The sequence below is a fragment of the Galeopterus variegatus genome, unplaced genomic scaffold (genome assembly GCF_000696425.1).
Source record: "Galeopterus variegatus unplaced genomic scaffold, G_variegatus-3.0.2 Scaffold229, whole genome shotgun sequence".
NCBI classification, from domain to species: domain Eukaryota; kingdom Metazoa; phylum Chordata; class Mammalia; order Dermoptera; family Cynocephalidae; genus Galeopterus; species Galeopterus variegatus.
In genome coordinates this window covers 785,739-792,851 of record NW_007726340.1, presented here as the reverse complement: position 1 = coordinate 792,851, position 7,113 = coordinate 785,739, and positions in this window count along the sequence as shown.

Below are 7,113 nucleotides of genomic sequence, written 5' to 3'. Positions count from 1 at the left end.
GCCAGGGGGCAGCAGGGGGCACCGCCGGCCGCGCGGGGAGGCAGAGGGCGCAGCGCGCAGGGCTGGAGTTTGGGGCGAGGGGCTGCAAGCCGGGCTCCGGGAAGGACGCGGCGCGCGCCTCGGGCCGCCAAGCTGGGACCCAGCAGGAGCGGTGCCTCACTCCGGCGCTCTGCTGCGGGCCTCAGCCTGCTCCTTTCTGCCTTCCAGAGAAGCTCTGTGGCCTGGAGGGGTCTTCAGCCAGGGGCTGCCCCCATCCCTTTCCGGCCCCTGACCCCAAAGGCCCTGAGACTCGGTCTTCTTTGGCCAGGCCTAAGCCAGCGTCCGCTCCGCCCTCTCCCGTAGCATTTTGGGCCTTTCCAGTCCCGCGGGCCAACATTCCCATTTCATAGTTGAGGGAGCTGGGGCTCAAGGCCGCAGAGTGAGCCAGGAAGGCCCCGGGAGCGCAGCACAGCCTCTTGCCTTCTCTGCACCTCAGTTTCCTCTTTTGGAAGATGGCGATGCTGTTGTGAATGAGAAACTGCAAACACTTGAGGGAGGCAGGGCCTGGTCATAACAACAACAATAGTAAATGACCCGAGGCGGCGGTGGGGGTGGGGTGCTCGGGAACCAGGACGCAGGTTGATCAGTAACCAGGAGTGGGTAGACGCTGCTGAACGGTCCAGAAATAGAATGTCTGGAGCTAACTTGTTCCAGCTCAGAGTTCATGGAGAAGCCATTGCTCCTTGTGGCAACAGGAGGCTGTGCTCAGTGTCTTGTTTTGTTTGTGTCTGATTTAGGAGAAACCCAGGGAGCCATGAGCTGGCACCACCCACCCACCCAGGTCGTGGTGCTCTGTTGGCAGTGCTGGAGTGCCAGCCCCTACCCATCCAGCTGTTTGCAGAGGGCGTGTGGCATCTTATTCGCCTGGGGAGGGGCTCTCAAAGGTCATCTCCTCTGAGCCTTCCCCTGATGACCCAGGATTCCAGCAGAACCTCATGCCCTCTACAGAATAATGCCAGCTCATCCATACCCAGGGTCCCTACGTGCCCAGAAGTGTTTATTGCATGCCAGGCACTGTTCTAAGTGGTGCTGCCTTCCTCACGTCAATCTTGACGAGTAGGAACTACTACTCTCTCCGATTTACAGATGAAGAAACTGAGGCAAAGGGAATTGACTGGCCCAGAGTCCCACTGGGGCTTGAACCTGGCTGTCTGGCTCTTAACCGCCCAACCCACTGTCCTCCCTCCTCTGCCTGTGGGATTTGCTACAGGGCCACTGCAGGGTCCATCCTGCCTGTTTCTCAGCCCCGCAGGGCACAGATCCTCAGAGCCCCTACTTCTCTCCGCTCCTCTCCCAGGCCTCCCTCGCCTGTGCTGTCAGATACTTTACATGGACACATGACGTAGTGAACACCCAAGGGCTCACCAGCCGATCTAAGAAATGTCAAGGGCCCCAGGCCCGGCTCTGATTCCTGGTGTAATGTATGTGGGAGTTATCTGATGGGCAGCAGGGTCTGGGTCTCCCCGCTGTTCTTGGTTCTTGCCCCTGCTGACCCTCCCCTCTCCTCCCCTCTTCACTGAGGTGAGCATGTCTGCTCAAGTCTGTGAGCAGGAACTGAGCCCATGCGTGTGGGCGACAGGGCTGCTGTGGACGGTGGTACAGGGCGTTCCCAGCAGAAAGGGGCCAGTTGAGAGTGCAGGTGGGGCCTGTCAAGGTACAGGACTGTGTCACCCCCAGTCTGAGGGGCTGCCTTTCTCTGCCTCCCACAGAGGCACTGTATGGGCAGCTGGGGCTCTGACTCGGGGTGACTTATGGCCAGGGGCTGGAGCAAAGGTGGACCCCAGGAAGCCATCCCCTCGTTGGCCTCTAGTCCTCCGAGAGTCAGTTTGTTGAGAGCAGAGAGTCCAAGAGTGCAGGTCGAGGATCCAAGCCCAGCTCTCTGATGGAGATCCAGCAGCCCAGGACACAGCCGAGATCCAGGGCCCCTCCCCCTCGCTGGTCAGTGTGAAGGCTGGGCCTGACATCACTCCCCTGAGCCCCATTCCAGCTGGAGAGTGACAGCGGCAGGTACTGATTCTAGCCTGGGCCCTCCACTACAACAATTCCTGGTATGTTTTGGGCACATCACCCCGCCCCAGGGATGCCAGGATGTGAAAGACCTGGTGGTCTCCCAAGTAAGTGAGTTCATTCAGCCTGAGCCCATCTGCTGTTCCCACTCTGAGTGCCCCAAGTTGCCTCCGCTGTGTGCGTGGCCTCTGGGACTTCACTCCCACAGGAAGCAAGCAGAGGTGACACTTTTGTTAGCTCGGACTCTTTCCATCCTCCCCCATCTCCCCCCTCCCCTTTTTAAGGGTATCTCTTTTAAATGCTCATGTTTTTAATTTTTCAATTTCAGAAAGGACAGGGTGAAAGGAACATGAGAACCAGAGCCTTTCTCAGCCACACCCTATGGACAGCTCAGCTGCCAGTTCTGTGGAACAGTGTCCCTCAGGCCTCCCCTTCACCCGGGACGAGTCCCAGCTGGGACAGAGGAAGCTTTACTTCCTCCCGTATCCACCCACCACCCAGCTCCTGTTAATTCAAGTCTCTTTTTTCCTTCCTCCAGGGTTTGCCTTTGTAACTATATCAGGCCCTGTCCTAGGGCACATGTGTGAGCCTGAGCCCATCCCTACTGGGTCCTTGCACAGAGGAGGACCCTGGGGCTCACCTTTGTCCTCCTTCCAATGTCTGTGTGATCTTGGTCGATGGCCACCTTCTGAAAAAGAGGAAAGGGGCTAAACAGAGCTGGCTTTTTGTTCCCTCTGACAGGTTCTCTTCATTGAGCTGAGATCACAATAGTCTGGAAGTGTCCTCAGCAGCCATGAGCTCTGTTCCGGTCACAGCAGACCCTTCTAGTAGAAAGCCAGCAAGGCTCCTGGCTCCACCTCAGGACCCCACCTCCCATGGCCATGTGGACCCATGTGTCAGAATGCCCAGAGCTTTGCAGCCCTGCTCAGGCCATCAGGTGGAACCAGCAGCACGTCCTCAAAGGCTGTGTGTGCACAGGTGCTGGTGGAGGGAGTGAGCTCCCCGTCCCCAGGGGCATGCAAGCAGAGAGGCCAGGCTCGGAGCCTTGGATAAGCTCACACTAGATACCTCTCATGGCCCTCAAACCCTGAAACAGGTTCTGGATTCTAGGAATCAAAGAGAAAGCCTCAAGGAACTCCAGGCGACAAGGGAGGCAATGCCTAAGCACCTGCTGTATATACAAGGCAGGTGTGACTATGATGGCCATTTTACAGGTGAGGGGCTGAAGCTCCAAGAACTATGTGCGGAGGTGGAGTCCAGGCTCACCACAGTCTCCTGACTGGAACTGGGGGAAAAGCTGACCTGTGTCCTTGGAAAGCTAGAGAACTGCAGGGAGGGCTGGGGGTCAAGAGGAGAGGCCAGCCCTGTCCACAGGACTCTGGTCAGCTCATCCAGTAGGCCCTGGGTGGGTGTCTGGCCCGAGGAGTGTGGGGAGGCAGTTGGGTGCTGGGCCCAGGTCCTGTCATCCCCTCTGGGAAGCCCTCCCTGATGGCTGGGGAGTCCCATCTCTCTCTCTAATGCTACGCACCCTTGGAGGGACAGAGGCAGGAAGCACGGGCTCAGGACAAATCTGGGTCCCAGTCCACGTGCTGTCACTCACTCTTTCGTGTGTCACCTGCTGCCAAACGGGGGATGACAGCAGCCTATATGGTAGTCATGAGACAGCAGCCAGCACAGGGCTGGCCACAAAGTCGGCCCAGCCCCTCCTCTTGTGCAGGCTCAAGTGCTGCCGGTCACATCTGCAGATGCAAGTGAGCCCCTCATTCTCCCCCAGCACAGCACTTCCTGCGACCTGGAAGCTGAAAAGGGGTGATCGTCAGGCAGTGGGGGATACACTTGCACTTTCCTTACAACCCTCATATCACCCCACAAAGGTGATTCTGTCTCCAAGGCCAGCTCATCTGGGGTGGTCTTGGTGGCCTGGGCTTTGGGACAGCATGAGTGTCATATTCCAGCTTCCTGCAAATGCACTAGTGTCCAGGGAGCCCCAACCCCTTGACCTGCCCCCCAAGGAGCCAGATGCCCATGGCTGACATCCCTTGCTAGCGTAATCCTTCACAGCAGCTGCTTTGGGGCACTCCAAGCTTGTTCTCACCTCAGGGCCTTTGCACGTGCCATTCCTGGTGCCTGGAGGGTCTTCCTTCAACTTGCTCCTTCCTGCCTTTGAGTCTTGGCTCCAATGTCACCTCCTCAGGGAGGCCCCACCTGACCACTGCCGTTAAAAGAGGCTCCCACCCCATTATCATGTCCCCTTTTAAATACTCTGAGTAATGTTTTCACTGTCTGGTCATTTTCTGCTTAATACCATTCAAACTACTCAGTTTTCTCTTAAATTTTTTAAGGTATTAGTTTGAATCATATAACAATGCTGTTTTGATCAGTTAAAAATGGTCAAACATCTGCAAGTTTATGTGGTTTGACATATATAATTAGCTGCAGCAGAGTGCAAAAATCTGAAGTTTACAGCTAGAAGCAAGTTCACATATGTGCACACCTGTTTGACATCAGCATGTCAAAGTGGAGGGGCATTCAGCTGCCCGAGGCTCCCTCGTGCCCCCGCCCAGCCAACCCCCTCTATACCCCCGTTCCCCTACACACACACCACCTGCTCAGCTGGCTTCCATCCCATAGGTTAGCTTTGGTTTTGGGGTCCGGCTTTTGTTCACAGGTCCGGGACATCCACCCATGAGTGTCAACCATGCATTCCCTTTCCTTGCTGCAGGGTAGCCCACCACGTGAATATGCCACTGTCCTGCTGACGGATGCCGGGCTGTTAGGAAGCAGGCTGCTGTGGGCGCTGACGTGTGTGCTCTGTGCCCCTAAGCACTCATAGCTGTGGGTGGAACCCCGGGCTCACAGGCCCAAACACATCAGGAGTGGCACAGGTGCAGGGCTTCAGCAGCCCTCAGCCTCTGAAGACCCAGTATAAACATCTCAAGCCCACCTCCTAGTTTCCCTTGTTACCACCAATCCTGGAAATGCACCATTTAGCCCCAATGACACTGTTCAACCAGCCCCATCACGGCTGAACTGGTTTAGAGGTGGCCAGTCAGGAGGTCCGGAATACACTAACGTAGGTTTTTTAAAAAATGACCATCAGGAAGGAAATGTAAAATGAAGCAGATGCTGTGGAGAACAGTCTAGAAGTTCCTCACAATAGCAAGCATGTGAGTTACCACGTGACCCAGCAATTCCACTCCCAGGAAGATACCCAAAAGAAATGAAAACATACATCCACACAATTGGTACAGCAGCAACAGTCATAATAGCCCAAAGGTGGAAACACCCCAGGGGCCATCCGCTGCAGAGCGGACACGCACCGTGTGCTGCATCCGTGCGGTGGGGGGTTGGTACAGAGGTAAGAAGTGCAGGTGCCTGGCACACCATGGACGGACCTCGAAACACAATGCTAGATGCCAGAAGCCATCCACAAAAGGGCAAACATGGTGATTCCGTGTACGTGAAATGTTCAGAAGAGGCAAATCTACAGAGACAGAAAGCAGATGGTGGTTGATGAATGCTGGAGGGGACTCGTGGGTGGCCACTAAGGGGCACAGGGCTTTCTTTGTGGGAGGATAAAGATGTTCTAAAATTGATTGTGAGATGGTTGCACGACTGTGGATAAACTAGAAACCATCAAAGTGTACACTGTACACGGTGTGTGAATTGTATCTCCATAATGCTGTTATCACTGAAATGAAACTTGAAAAGTGACACCCTCAGGGCGCCTGAGGCTAGGTGGGAGGCTGCACTGTGATGCCCAAGCCCAGCCCCCTCTGGGCATGAGGGCAGCCCCCTGAACCAGCCCACCGTGGGGCCACCGACTCACACGTAAGTCCTGGACGTTCTCCTCAGACGTCCCTCACATCTGTCTACCTGTCCCCTCCTCAGGCCTCTGTCTGGGACCCCGCACCATCACCACCTGCCCACTCTCTGTAGAGACCTCCTCACTGTAGGAGACCAGCAGCCAGAAGGACCCTGTCACTGTTCGGCCAACCCCCTTCCCTTTGCTTGAAGGAGATAATCTGAGACCCTCGTCAGGCTTTGGGACCCTGGCACATGCCATCCTTGCCCGCCCCACCATCTCACCTCACTGACAGCTGCTCAGCCCGCAAATGTCACCTCAAAACTCACTTCACCAGTGAGAACAGCTCCCCAGAGCCCAGGGACACAGATTGCAGCAGCAACGAGATCCTGCAATGACCGCCCAGAGGCGACGAGTCCCCTGGACAAGGCCTGAACACCGTGTTTGTGGCTGAGTCCCATGCCTCGTTCATGGAAGACTTAACATTGTTGGATGGACGGACGGATGGATGGATGGATGGATGGATGGAAGGACGGATGGATGGATGCGTGGATGGAAGGAATGTGGGGGACATTCCAGGTGCAGGGAATAGCAAGGGTAGATGCAGAGGTGATCTGAAGATGTCTTTGTCCAAACGGAGGGGAGAGGGCTGTGGAGAGGGATGAGGCCTGGACTCCCAGGGTAATGGGCTGAGACTTCATCTGACGACCATGGGTGTCCTGACCCCATTTGCATTTGGCAGTGGGTGGGGTGCATGTGAGGGTAAAGCCCAGCTGAGTTTTGAGGGGGGCAGGCAGTGGGAGCATTGAGGGAGGAGTTGGGGAGCCCAGCCTGCAGGGGAGGGCCCACAGGCTGAGCCAGGCTGGTTGCCAGGGGAACCAGCCTGCCTCCTCCCACCACCCGCACACTCAGCTTGGTGCTGAGCAAGTGGTGCCTAAAAATAAGGCCAGGCAGAGCAGGAGGCACAGAGAGGGGAGGGACCTGGCAAGGCGGGGGCGTCAGCTCTCTCTGGCCAGACCCTCAGGGCTACCTGCCTGGGCTTGGGGGCCAGGTCTGCGGGGACCTGGGATGGTGAGGACACAGGCGAGGGGCAGCCTGGCCCAGTGGTCTCGGCACCACTTCCACGTGGAGAGGGGGAAGTTAGGGAACCCACCAGAGGGGAGGGGCAGGGGGCTGGGGAAGGACATGAGCACATGCCTGAGCTGATGAAAGCCACTTCCTTGCCTCGGCAGCCCTGCAGTCCCCAGCTGAGGGCTCTGCAC